The sequence below is a fragment of the Leptodactylus fuscus genome, chromosome 11 (genome assembly GCF_031893055.1).
Source record: "Leptodactylus fuscus isolate aLepFus1 chromosome 11, aLepFus1.hap2, whole genome shotgun sequence".
In the NCBI taxonomy this organism is placed as follows: domain Eukaryota; kingdom Metazoa; phylum Chordata; class Amphibia; order Anura; family Leptodactylidae; genus Leptodactylus; species Leptodactylus fuscus.
Genome location: NC_134275.1, coordinates 33,297,427 through 33,311,845, shown reverse-complemented (window position 1 = coordinate 33,311,845; position 14,419 = coordinate 33,297,427). Strand labels below are relative to the sequence as shown.

General features: G+C 41.7%; 1 protein-coding gene across 1 annotated transcript in view; it reads right to left on the bottom strand.

The window, feature by feature from the left end:
- AVPR2 (arginine vasopressin receptor 2) overlaps window positions 1-3,024 on the bottom strand; it is a 63,252-nt gene extending 60,228 nt beyond the window's left edge. Inside the window, exon 1 of the mRNA XM_075260204.1 lies at window positions 2,843-3,024. The gene's annotated coding sequence lies outside the window, so the exon portion shown is untranslated. The remainder of the gene's footprint in view (window positions 1-2,842) is intronic.
- Window positions 3,025-14,419: the final 11,395 nt, after the last annotated feature.

Genomic DNA, 14,419 nt, shown 5'->3' with positions numbered 1-14,419 from the left:
ATGTGTCCAAAAATAGCAAACCGTGCGAGACACTGAAGCCTGAGCATGAAATGATCCTCAACTGGGAATAATAATAATAATAATATTAAGTTAGAATTGTGACAATATTACAATGTCATAGAACAACACAATCGCAGGTAGTGAGACAGAAATAAAAAGCTATCTATCTACTGTATATTATATTTATCTATCTATCAATCTTCTATCTATCTATCTATCTATCTATCTATCAATCTTCTATCTATCTATCTATCTATCTATCTATCTATCTATCAATCTTCTATCTATCTATCTATCTATCTATCTATCATCTATCTATCTATCTACCTATCTGTCTATCCATCCATCTATCAATCCATCTATCTATATCAATATCTATCACATCTACAGCACTGTGCAAAAGTTTTAGGTAGGTGTAGAAGACATTATTTAACGTGAGAATGCTTTCAGAAATGAAAGTGTTAAAAGTTTATTTTTTGTCAATTAACAAAATGAAGTTAATGAAGAAAAATGTAAATCTTCTCAATATTTGGTATGGCTTTTGCCCTTTGGAATCCTGGAAGTGATGCTATGAACCCATAGAGCTCTGATCTCAACATCATCCAGTCTATCTTGGATTATGTGAAGAAACAGAAGGATTGGGACAAGCCTACAACCGCAGAAGATTGCTGCTTAATTCTCCAAGATTGTGGGACGAGAACAACATCTTTGATGAGAACAACGTTTTGATGAGTTCCTTCAAAAACTGTCTGCAGTACCAAGAAGAATTGATGGAAAGCAAAGGGTGATCAAAAAAGGTCTACATATCTATCTATCTATCTATCTATCTATCTATCTATCTATCTATCTATCTATCTATCTCTCTACCTAGGGGGTTACCTGGTGCAAGAAGATGCAGAAAGTTATATAGCAAGCGCACCATCCCTGTAAGTGACCTATAAACTCTCTATGTGCCACAGTGGTATGTAATCTTTTTCTCTACATGTGTAATTTACATGCCACATGTGAAATTGGAGGCATACAGAGGTATAGTGTGGACCCCTAACAGTCTGTGGGCACCATAATAAGGACCATTATATGATTATGGCACTGTGTATAAGCCCTTGAAAATGTCATTGACAGATTCCTGGAGGGTGCTGGTTCTCCTTGCTGTGATTCGGCTGGTGTTAGGTGTCTTATATGTAAAGCTCCTTTGGATAGAACATGCAGATTAGCTCTGGAGGAAACCTACTTAGCATACCAAGACTTGATGTATGTCAGGGGCTTGCAATGTTTAGTGGCTGGGGCTATATAGCGGCTTTGGCTGCACACACATTGTATGTCCAGAGCATGTGAAAGTGAATGTAGTCACTATCACCATGACTGTCATCTTCAGTCGTAGCCATTAGTGGATCTCAAAGCGATCACATTTACTATCAGTTGCAATGCAGATGGCACGATACACTGTATATACTGTACTTATACATCACGTGGGTAACAATATCATTTTACAACATTTTTCCCACCTACCCAACAAGAAAGGTTTCCTAATATAATATAATTTAATAAAATATGTGTAAAGATAAAATACAGCAGATCCCATATAGACAGGTTAGATCTTGGAGTCCCGCTGGTTAGAAAAACAGATACCCCCCCCCCCCCCCCCCCCCCCAAAGGGAGCAACACAGAATATTTACATGTACAGTACAAGCTGCAACAGCATGGGATGGAAAACTCAACAAAGAAAAAATGGGATTTTGGTACAATTTATGCAATAAACACCAACAGGCTTGTCACCCAGCTTTCCTAGACTCCTGAGATGTTTATATGTCCACAATTAGGCTTGTCATCCAGCTTTCTTAGACCCCTGAGTGGCTTGTCTCTCACCTACTATATAATAGCATGTTATTCAGTATTGCCAGGAAGATTTGTTTTTCAGGAGTCTAGGAAAGCCAGGTGACAAAAGACAACCCTATGAGAGCCTTACATTAGTTTTAGCCCAGCTTTCCCACAAACAGATGTAACTTCAGCAGACTTTTAAAACACTTGACCGAAAGGGAAAACTAGAAGATTTCTGAATTTTCTCAATTTCTGACAGAATTCACAGAAAATTGCTCATCATGTAATTCCCTAAATATGCAAAGTGGTTGTAAAACAAAGGTTCAGTATACAGTATTATTTATAGTATTTGTTCACATTATGTTATGGCCAATGTTATAAACACAGTTATGCCAGATCAGTTTTCTAATTGGACACAAGGAATTCTCATTGGTCCCATTGACTTTAATGGGGTCTCTCTGGGGTTTGATATTTTTGACAAGCAAAAAAATAAATAAATAAAAAAAATGCTGCAGACATAATTGCAAAAAAAAATCTGCGAGGAAATTCTGAACGTAAGTTTGAACAGAGTCTTATACAATGGAATGAAATGGGAAGTAAAAGTATATTATTATTATTATTATTATTATTATTATTAATAATAATAATAATAGAAACAATAATACATTAATAGTACAAATAACATTAATAATTAAAATAATATTACTAAAAGTAATAATAATAATAATAATGATAGAGTAAAATGTATATGTAGTACAATATAAATAAAGCTAGTAATAAAATAATAGTAGTAATAATCATAATAATAATAATAATAATATAAATAATAAATAGTAACATAATAATAATAATAATAATAATAATAATGATGATGATGATTATATCAATAGCAACAATCACCTCTCACCTCAGCCACAAATATCCTGTTCTCCCCCAAATCCCCACAAAGACATGACTTCATGTATCCTAAAGTTAGTAGAGAGGTATGAGAAGGGTTCCCCTTATTCACACTAGGTGCCCTTACCTTGTGCTGGGTCCTGGTAGGGTCACCCTTCTTCTATCCTGGCATCTGTCTGCTGCTGCTGTATTAGTCCAAGAAGAGGACAACACCTGTCCTGAGACCCTGAGATCCTGAGGAGGGGCTGTGCTGTGGTCTAGCTCCCCAGCAGGGGCATAGGGCAGGGGTAAGTGCAGAGCTGCAGAGGGTTGGAGGCTGTAGGACTAATGTGGTGACAGGAGCTGGAGCTGTTACTTGTGCACTGGGAGCTGCAGGGAGGAGGAGGAGGAGGGTAGGGTGTATCATACACAGGGGCTGGCACTTGCATCACTAAATCTTTGCACTTGCTTTCCCCATGCTCTTAGTGTTTTTGGCAACAGTAATGGTAACATTGTTATGTAAAACAGACTATTTAACCCTGTGTTTTAGGGCTGGACACATGTCCAGGGGAGGTGTATACAGCACTGACCATATACTACTGAGGTCTCCATACTATACCACGGTCAGAACTAGTGCAGTGACCAAAGATCTCTATGTGTGATATATTCCAGATATTATTAGAAATAATCATGTTATCAGACGTGTAACTTCCTTATTACTGATCATACCAGACATATTATCAGTGTATGTATCATATACATACTAAGAATATGTCTATCTACCTATATACTATCTATATTCTATCCTTATTGGTCTGCCCTACAACTTATATCTATCATATCTATCTATCTATCTATCTATCTATCTATCTATCTATCTATCTATCTATCTATCTATCCATCCAGCTATCTCACACATATCTATGTATCTATCTACCTACCTATGTATGTCATATATTGTGGGGGAGGGGAGGTAGCTCGGTAACAGAAGTGGTGCGGACCCAAGTCATAGACGGGAACACAAATCTTGCAGCCAACAAGTTCATTTACAAAAACACAGCAAAATAAATAAACCTTCACTTCAGGCACAAAAATGAGCAAAATAAAATACAGCCTTAAAGGGGTTCTCCAGGCAAAAATGTTTTTTTTTTTTTTTTTTTAAAAAAAGGTCTGCTATTAACCCACTAAGTGGACCCAAAAACCTTTCGCAGTGTTTTGAGTGATTTCTGACTTTCTCTGGTGTCCTCTGCATTTGTTTATATGTTGTCTTAGCCTACACCTACCATGATGCATTGCAGTTCACTCAGACCCCCCACTCTCACTTTCTCCCTCCCCCCCATTTCCCCACCTAGTCCGCAGACTACAAGCCCTATCTACCTACCTAGCTAACTAACTCAGTCCCCCAACCCTCTCCCCACCCCATCATACTTACCTGACTTATCCTGGAGATGACTTTGGGGTATCGCTGTCCCCTCTTCTGCCCGTACCTGGGATCAAGAACTGGTACCTGCACAATAGAACGCCGGCAGAAGACACAGACACGCAATAGAATGCTGCTTCTCTTTGCTTCTGCGGTGAGTGCTGATGAATATGAGGGGGACGGGGGGAGAGAGGAGTACTGGTGGTTTCCTGTCTCCATAATCAGCGAAATGGGACATCACTAGAAAATCAGAAAATGTGGCCGGGGCTGTCACATAACCACCCCAGGCATATGGGTAAATGTTGAAGGGAGTATGTGAGAAGTTAGGCGGGTGCATGCAGTATTACGCCTCATTGTGGATCACCCATGAACAATTTCTATGGCGCACTCCCCACTGATGTCTTCATCATCTTTAAAAATGGCTCAGACATCATGTGAGCTGGGCTTGCTTCACGACACATGATGATGCAGTCTCGGCCCACGTGACATATGGGACGTCACCAAATAAGCCCGAAGCCTTCCTGAACCCAGGAGAGGTAAGTAACAGTGTTCTTAATGTTCCCTCACCTCTCCTAGACCTCCGATCATTATACTCCAGCAGGTAACAGCTTATTTAAAAAAAAAAAAAATTAAATCAGGGGCCCGCCAGGCCCCCTAATGTCCTGAGCCCTGTGGCAGCCGCTACTGCTGCTACCCCGGTAGTTACGCCCCTGCTGTAGATCATTGGTAAAGTCCCCTTGTATTAGTTTAGGCAGTGTTCACATGCCCCTGATGAACTGCGGACATTGTGCGTTTTACATGTTGGTGGCAAATAAGTACCAAGTCCGCATTGCATCAGGGATATGTGAACAAAGCCCAAAGCAATACAAGGAGCTAATGATCTTCAGCTTGGCAGCAACATTATTGTAGTTTTAAAACTGATATAATGATGCAGAAACCTATTGGGGCCAATGGAGGCTGGATGAGGATTTAGCTGCAAAGACAGCAAAATCAAGACAAGGTTATAGTCACATTCTTTGTATTATACATCAGTCTTACATCTATCTACAATCCGACTTATCATAAAGAAAATGAGGACGTTCATTACTATTTACAATCTCCCAGTTTACAATGTAAGAAGAGTCTTCTATGCTCTTGTGTGTACTTCTGGCTGCTTGTGTGGTTACAGATGGGATATTATTCACAGATAATAGCAGCTTTACTGGCTGTGCTCATAGATTGGTCTTCTCCTGCGTTTTATCTGCTTGGTTGCACGTATTTGCTCTGTGTTTGCAGTCTAGTGTTCCTGGATCTCTTACATTACGGTTTATTAGCAGCAGAAAAAACTGACAGGACACCATGTATGAAGGTGGTTTATACAGTCATGGAATAGACGGCTCAGCAAAACCCTGCACGAAAACTTAGGTACCCTTTAAATAAAAAAATCTCTCTGCCAGCATCTTAGAAAAATAAATAAATAAATATATTGCGTCTTTTATAAGATGCTGCCTATCTATCTATCTATCTATCTATCTATCTATCTATCTATCTACTATCTATCCATCTATTATCTATCTATCTATCTATCTATCTATCTATCTATCTCATCCATCTACTATCTATCTATCTATCTATCTATCTATCTATCTATCTATCTATCATCTATCTATCTATCTATCTTCTATCTATCTATCTATCTATCTATCTATCTATCTATCTATCATCTATCTATCTATTATCTATCTATCTATCTATCTATCTATCTATCTATCTATCTATCATTTTTTATTATTGGTCTACTAACAAATATTTATCTATCATCTATCTGTCTAAAACAGACACAATTTTTTTAAGCAATAACTAGCCTCTGCCCAAATTTAACCTTTTGACTAGGGTTGAGTGATCAGGATTGGAAAAGATCGGATTTCAATCAGCGATTGAGTAAATTTCACGATTGCGATCGGAATTCCGACCCGATCTTTTCCAGCGGGATCGAGATCGGAGGTTATCTCAAGATCGGCTCAACCCTAAAAGTTACTTTTTCCATAGAGAAGCATTGACTAGGGTTGAAGATCGGGTTCGGAAAGGATCGGATTCCGATCGGCGATCGAGCAAATTTCAAGATCGGGATCGAGATCGGCTGGAAAATGATCGGAAATCGGATTTTAAAATCGATCTTGAAATCTCAAGATCGGCTCAACCCTACTTTTGACACTAATTTTTCCCAATGTCTGTATGTCTTATCCCTATAGATAAATGCCTGGATTTAAAAGAAATGTAAGGGCATATTCTCGGAATAATAGCCAAACCACAAAAACACCTCCAAAAGCAAGAGAGTACAATCCGTGGACAGCTATTTTGCGGTTGTTGCCTCTCATCACCTATCTATCTATCTATCTATCTATCTATCTATCTATCTATCTATCTATCTATCTATCTAGAAAAGTGCAAAACAGCTGAACCAATAATATAATCTGGGTGCAAATTATAGGGAATATGGACACTTCCTAATGTCATATCAGGAGAAAAAATGGCAACACTCCACTGGGTCCACTGGATCTACCGATCTATCTATCTATCTATCTATCTATCTATCTATCTATCTATCTATCTATCTATCTATCTAGTTCAGATTTTTTATACCACATCAAAAACCAAACCATCACAGAGCTACACAAACAGAGAAATATATTGCTTATATTGGTTTGGTCTATTATTTTTGCGTTGTATAGCTTTGGTTTTCAGAGAAATAAAAATGTTGGGAGTCTTAGAAAGTGAAGATGAGAAGAAAAAGAAAAAAATGCTTTGTCCTAAAAGTCAAAAATGGTCCTACAGGGGTTAAGCGTCTCTAACCTATTTGTAAAAGGGACACCAACAGGAAGGTGTCCTAATTGGGAAAAACGCCCTAAACGGCCATTTCTGAAGGGGCTGTCATAAACCAGTCGTGCTTGTCAAGCGAGTGCATCTTTCTAACCATACGCTTATTTATACAGTATCTTACTATGGAGACCAATGAGTGTTTGGAGAAGTAGGGACTCCTGGACTGGCGCCTGTTCAGACTGATAATACCAAGTGCGCTATTAACCATTAATTTCGGTTTACACTCCTGTCTTTGCATTTCCCCAACCCCCAGGCTCTTCAGTCCTTCAAAGTAATTCTATGCAAAAGGAAAAACATACCGGCAAGAAAATAAACAAGTTCCGAAAATATCCTTCATATGCAGAGCTTGTCACAGTATCAGATATCTGGGAGAAAAATCGCTGCCAGATACTGTCATGTTTTGTGGTCCTTTCCTGGAATACTTCACATAGCAAGTCTCAATGGCCGAGTCCTCCCTAAGGACACAATCTGTGACCCCGTAACCTTTGGCTTCTTTTAACTGGTAGCAGAGGCCACTTGTGTTGAGTTACATGGACTGCAATGGGGGAAGGATCTTCATGTCAACACAGCCTGAACTGTACTGATCACTATTGATTATGGGGAGAATGGTGGAGGAAGGGGTTAATACATTAACCTGCTGATAACCTGCCTCCTTCATTATTATACCTCTGTTCACATTACTCTGTAGTTCTCCCCAGATAATTCTTATCAGAAGCAATGACATGATTTTGAGTCATGCCTGGGTCAGTTTAGCCCCTCAGTTTAGTTTGTAAAGGCACCAGGATTTAACCACGTGTTTACCGTACATTTACTTTATACATGCGGGCTATAGGCGTCGTATGTCCCTGCAGAATTAGCGTCTGCACAAGAACAGGGAGCAGCAGGACAGGGAGCTGTCAGTGGCAGCCGCACTCCCAAAGAGAGGCATAGGCAGCTTCTAGCTCAATGAGTGCTGTGTATACAATCATCATGCGACTTCTTAACAACCAGTCATGCGATTGGCACGTGCCAGGGAACTGCCCAGCAGTCGCGTGATTGTCATGTTACAGGGAGCTGCAGTGTACCCCTGAACCCTGTATTCCAACTTCCACGTTGCAGAATGTTGCAGATTTTGCTGCGGTTTATTGAGCCACAGCCAGAAGCGGATTGAGCAGAAGACGCATAAGTACTTCCTATATGTCTCCAATATATTTACTTTGGTAACCATTCTTGGCTTTGGCTCAAAAAAATGCAACAAAATCTGCAACGAAAAAAGTTGTCTTTCGCCTTAAATCGGATGAACATATCAGCTTAAGTTACAGGGAAAATCAGAATAAAATGAAATGTTAAAATGTTCCCCAAGGGGTCTATTATGATACAAAACTGTGTATTACCTACATAGAAATTCCCGGAATGGAGACGGATAATTATATAAAAAAAATGGTTTGTGCTGTTAAAATAGTAAAAAAAAAAAGTGAAAAGCAGAAACGTCTTCCGCCTCCCTTTTTACAAAAAAAATTAAAAATACGGTGTATAAAAATAAAAAAAACAGTATTTGAATAACCCAAATGAACAAAATGTTACACCCTTCAAAATCCTATATAGCAAACAACCCCAAAATGTGTCCAGTCATGAATCAGGGAGAATGACCCGGTCATGAAGTGGTTAAGCCTAATTTCTAGAGCCTATACAACGTGGACCTATTTTCCAGCCTTCTACAGAGAGGCCATTACTCCTGGCCCCCACTGGGGCTCACACTCAGACCCAAACCTTGACCAATTTACGTGTCTGGTTCATGTAACATACGTTTTTTTGTACGGGCCCACAGAAATGAACGGATCAGTGTGCTATTTGGGGAAAAACCCAGGTAGCACCCTGACCTAACAAACAGTCAGGGGCAAGGGTCTTAAGGCTGAAGTCCCACATTGGAGAAATTCAGCTTTTTCGTTGCAGATTTTTCTGCGTTTTTTGGGTCATGCATCAGGTGTTTGGGTCATGAGGGCCCATAGAAAAGAACGGGTCAGTGTGCTCTCCCTGAAATACATGGATACAACACTGACCCACAACACAGTTGTCTGCAACCGCCTTAATGTTTTGAGGTGTGAGACGGAATCTATTAAAACACAGAAAGAATACACAATCCCTATGCGGGTCCCAAGCACTGAGCCACTATGCTGCCCCCTGGCACCCTCTGTAGTATTCTACCCTCTGACCTGCACAGCACCTTGATCTCTCCCCATGTTACATATAGAAATGTATTTCTTCTCTTCTGCAGGATACTGTAATACATGACATAGAAGTCATGTTTTATACAAGTGCCAGGGCTGACACTATGTGCAGGTGTCACACCAGGGGAGAGGCAGCAAGATATCCGCATCAGAAGAAAGTGAACAACACCTGGTAATTGGAATTTCAGTTGCTTTGGAAATTCATGTTTACTGACTAGAGCTAAAAATAAATACAATTTCATAGTAAAGTACATAGAAGAATATTCAACAAAACCACTGGGCTTGGAGAGAGTATAGCTGCAACATAATAACTGACCATGAGAACTGCAGGATTACTGCTACAACCACTAGTCCATCTACTATTACTACTACTGTACAAACTTCCACTAATACTGCGTCTAATACAACTACTACTGCACCACGTCTACTACAAGTGCAACTACTACTATTAATGTTACTTATATAGTGCTATCATGTAAGTGGTCACTGTCTCACACTGGGATCACAATCTAAATTCCCTATAAGTATGCCTTTGGAGTGTGGGAGGAAACTGGAGAACTAACACAAACATGGGGAGGACATAAAACTCCTGCAGATGTCGCCTTTAGCTGGATTCAATGCTAGGACTCCAGCACTGCAAGGCTACAGTGCAAACTACTAAGCCACCATGCTGCCCTTACTATCCTTACAACTTCTACTACTACTTCTACTACTGCCGCTATCTCCTACTACTACTACTACTACTACTATTCCTACTACTACTAATTCTGCTACTACTTCTACTTCTACTACTACTTCTACTACTGCCGCTATCTCCTACTACTACTATTCCTACTACTACTTCTACTAATTCTGCTGCTACTACTACTGCCGCTATCTCCTCCTCTTCCTACTACTATTCCTACTACTACTTTTACTATTACTGCAACTACTTCTACTACTACTACTACTAATTCTGCTACTACTACTACTTCTACTACTACTGCCACTACTTCTACTAATTCTGCTTCTACTACTACTTCTACTACTACTGCCACTGCTACTACTTCTACTAATTCTGCTACTACTAATTCTGCTTCTACTACTACTACTAATTCTGCTTCTACTACTTCTACTACTACTGCCACTACTACTACTTCTACTACTAATTCTGCTACTACAACTACTTCTACTGCCACTACTACTACTACTACTAATTCTGCTGCTACTACTACTAATTCTGCTACTACTACTACTTCTACTACTACTGCCACTACTACTACTACTAATTCTGCTGCTACTACTACTAATTCTGCTACTACTACTACTTCTACTACTACTGCCACTACTACTACTACTAATTCTGCTACTACTACTACTTCTACTACTACTACTAATTCTGCTACTACTACTACTACTACTAATTCTACTACTACAACTAATTATGTTACTACTACTACTACTACTACTACTGTCACTACTACTACTACTACTACTACTGCCACTACTACTACTACTACTGCCACTACTACTACTACTTCTACTACTGTCACTACTACTACTACAACATCTACTTCTTCTACTACTACCGCCACTAGTACTATTGATGCTGCTAATTCTGGTACAACTATTAGCAGGTTTGGATAAATGATGCCTTCGGCTGTGTAGATGCAGAGGGGCTGATACAATTTTACTTGAACCAGGTTGCATTCTGATTTATAGACTTGGGTCTGTGTGACAGCTCAGCATCAGGTGGGTAGCTGACAGTTATTTGCAGACCTTTTTTGTTCTCATTCCCAGAGCCCCGGACGGCAGTACTATGCTGAGACCATGCCACTGACCTCCCACAATGACACACAGTGAGGACTATGTACCCTGGAGTGTTGATGCTCTGCTTGTGATACTTGTCCCTGGCTGACCTGCAGAATACAGATCCTATGCCATCGTGCAGTGTACAGAGCCTCACATTACTATTATATTTTCTCCTGGTTTTGTTAGCTACAACTATAGATAGCAGGCCTACCCTGCTGGTCACACAGCAGCATAAAGCGACACCAGGACTGTCTGACAAACCTTTCTTTTTGCTTTAGGGCCAGAGAATTTTAAGAGGCTATTACGTTACATCTCATCCTGGGTAGGGCTCGGATCTGGGGGCCTTTCTTGGAGAGTGAAATATCTCTTACAGGTTGTAATTGAATCTCAAGATGGGACCTATGTGACCTGTCAAGACTGTAGTCAATAAATTGCTAGGTGTTTGTCACTGTAAAGGTAGTTCTGTGTACGGAGGGCGGCGTAGCGTACAGTAATGTGTTAATAACACCGAACTAGTTCCTGCGCCTCTCTGCACCGGCTGACCTCACCGTCTATATTTATATTATGGGGTTATCATTTAATGGGCTTCTGTGGCTGGGACATCATCAACAAAAGCAGAAGATAAGGATCCGACACCGATCAGATTAGCCCATCCCTGGATGGCTTCTTCCGTAATTACCTTTTCTCCATTTGAGCCGCACTGTTTGTGTGTCCGCGTCTACGTAATGTAAGTAAGGGTGTATTCACACTGCCCCAATGTCAGGTCATCGCCACTCGAGGGTATGATGCTTTATTAGGTGCTCATTATTACATAGGCGGAAGCCAAATAAACTGGGCGATAGCAGGCCCAATAATCGGGCAAGGTAAATGGGGCTTAAACCATAGAAATAATCCGATATAAAAAGTTATATGGTTGGCGGTATCTGAAATGTGACACTGTCTGGACTTGTGGGCCGAGATCATTTCTTGTTCCCAGGCAATCTTTTGTACTTAAAGGGGTGGTCTATGTTGTGCATTAGGAAAGGCCATAAATATCTGATTATGAGTAAGACCATGACAAATATCAGCTGTCCAGGGGTACATAGGCTATCAAAATAAAAATAAAGACAACCCCTTTAAAGGGTGGGAACTAGAGATGAGCGAACACTGTTCGAATCAGCCGATCCGAACAGCACGCTCCCATAGAAATGAATGGAAGCACCTGTGACGCTGACTTTGCCAGCGGCTGGCCGGCATCACAGGTGCTTCCATTCATTTCTATGGGTGCATGCTGTTCGGATCGGCTGATCCAAACAGTGTTCGCTCATCTCTAGTGGGAACCACTACTGTCATTGCCCAAACTAAAGATACTTGATCCCACCAATCCATGGGTGGTATCGCATATTGTAACTCAGCTCAAAAAGAATGGGGATTAGCTGCAATACCACACACAACCTGTGGACAGGTGAGGCACTATTTAGGAAGAAACTATGTTTTCCTAATTCTGGGCAACCGGTATGCAATTTCTGGTTCCTATGTGAATAAACCTATAAAAGTGTAGGGCAATGCAACGTCTAAATGTATAAATAGCGCCATACAGGAACACAAAAATACTACCACATAGTGGCCAAATCAATGTCACATAGGCTCCTGGGCGTGATCACACTGCAGATAGGGGATATAATACTGATCTGGTATAGTCATAGATATGAGAAGTAAATCTAGAGCCTCGCTGTTGACGTCTCTTATTGCAGACACTCATTTTGGTTTCCTCTTTACCCAGCCAAGGCGGTCATGAAATCTTCTTCCGGTTGTAGAATTGTCTTCATTGACATCTCTGTTGCCCCTCTGTTTCAGTTCTACTCTATCAATAGCAGCTATAAATGCTTCCAGGCTGTCCCCATTATGTATAACCTTGCCTTTAAGATTTCTTTGCCAGAAAGTGCCCCAATAAACGTTGCCTGATAGATAGAGTGGCCATATATCCGTTGGATAGTGCACACTAAGGATAAGGCCAAACGTAGCATGTTCCCTGTCGTCCGTACCAGCGGCACAATGTGGGGTATTTCTGCCCCTGTGTGCTGGTAGGACAGGCGGATTTTTAATTAGCCAATCAAAAAGCGTGGCTGGCCCTATAAGAGGGCACAAGAACCTCCCCTCTGCGTGTTTTTTTCTGTCCTGTGTGGACAGAGGACAGGTGGAGGACTTGTGTCCTCTTATTGGGCTCAATAGGGTTACTTACCCTTTGAGCACATTTCTTAGCTTCTTACTCCAGGGCCCTTCTTGATTGAAGGTCTATCTTCTGGCCCTGTTGAGGGAATTAATGTTATTAGCCTGTAAGTGGCTTACCCCCCCCTCCCCCCCTCCTTCCTCCGTCCTCCTTCCTACCTTCTCTTCTCCTAGGCTGCCTTCTGCTGCTGCCGGTGAACCTGTTTGTTTCATCTTACGCCGCATCCCCGTCCTCCGGCCACTTCGCTGATGCGGTGGCTGTATTAGCTATGGAGCGGCAGCCGGAACTAAGAGTTCCCGGCGATGTTTCGCGGCGACCGCTGGCCGGGTGCGCACTTCCGGTTGGGAAGCTGGAAGTACGGCGGCGCCATTGCTAGTACTGGCGCCGGCGGTCTCCAGGCTCCGGCAGGGCTCTGGCCGCGTTTTGGGCCAGGAATTGGCCTTAGGAGGCTGAGGTAGGTGCCCTTGTTGGGGCTTGCTGAGGGGGGGGGGGGGAATCTTGCCTTTCTAACCCTGTTTGGGTTAGACTTTTGGAGCTGTAGCTCCGCCCATTTCCGGCCGGCCGGGTTAAAGGTCAGGCCGGCCGGCTAGCAGTTACCTTCTGCTTCCTAGTGGCGCTGAAGGCTGGGTATTGTGTAACCCTAAAGCTCCTGTTGCTTCTACTGCTGTTTCTACCAACTTGTTGGATGTCACCTTGCTATCCGGTCTTCTGACCTGGTAAGATCTACCCCTTTTTATTCTTGACATGTCTTGGTACAAAGGTTTGCATGGTCTGTTCTCTCTGTAGGATATGTCATCCTCTACTACCCCTCCGGGGGATTTTAGGAGGAAAGCTACTGCTAAAAGGAAGCATCTTTCCTGTTTTGACTGTGACACACCGCTCCCTGATGGTAGGTAGCGGCTTAAAGGGTCATCCTCTCTGGGGTACCACTGGTCCTATAACCCGCCTATTATTTTTAGGCTACGAATGGGCCCGTTGTCGCGGTTGCAGAGGCCCTTCACCAGAGGAGCCCTCTCCCAGAGATATGATGGCCTGGGTCAAGGAGATGGTGAGTTTGGGCATCGCTCGGGTAAATGTAATTCCCTTGCTTGTACTCTCCTTTTATTTTTTTGCAGGATGATTCCCTTAAAGGCATACAGTCTACCTTGTCTCAGCTCACCAAGAGACCATGCACTGAGCATCGTTCCTCGTCCCTCCCTCCCCTGGAACATCTACGGGTGGCAGAGGATGATTCCTCCG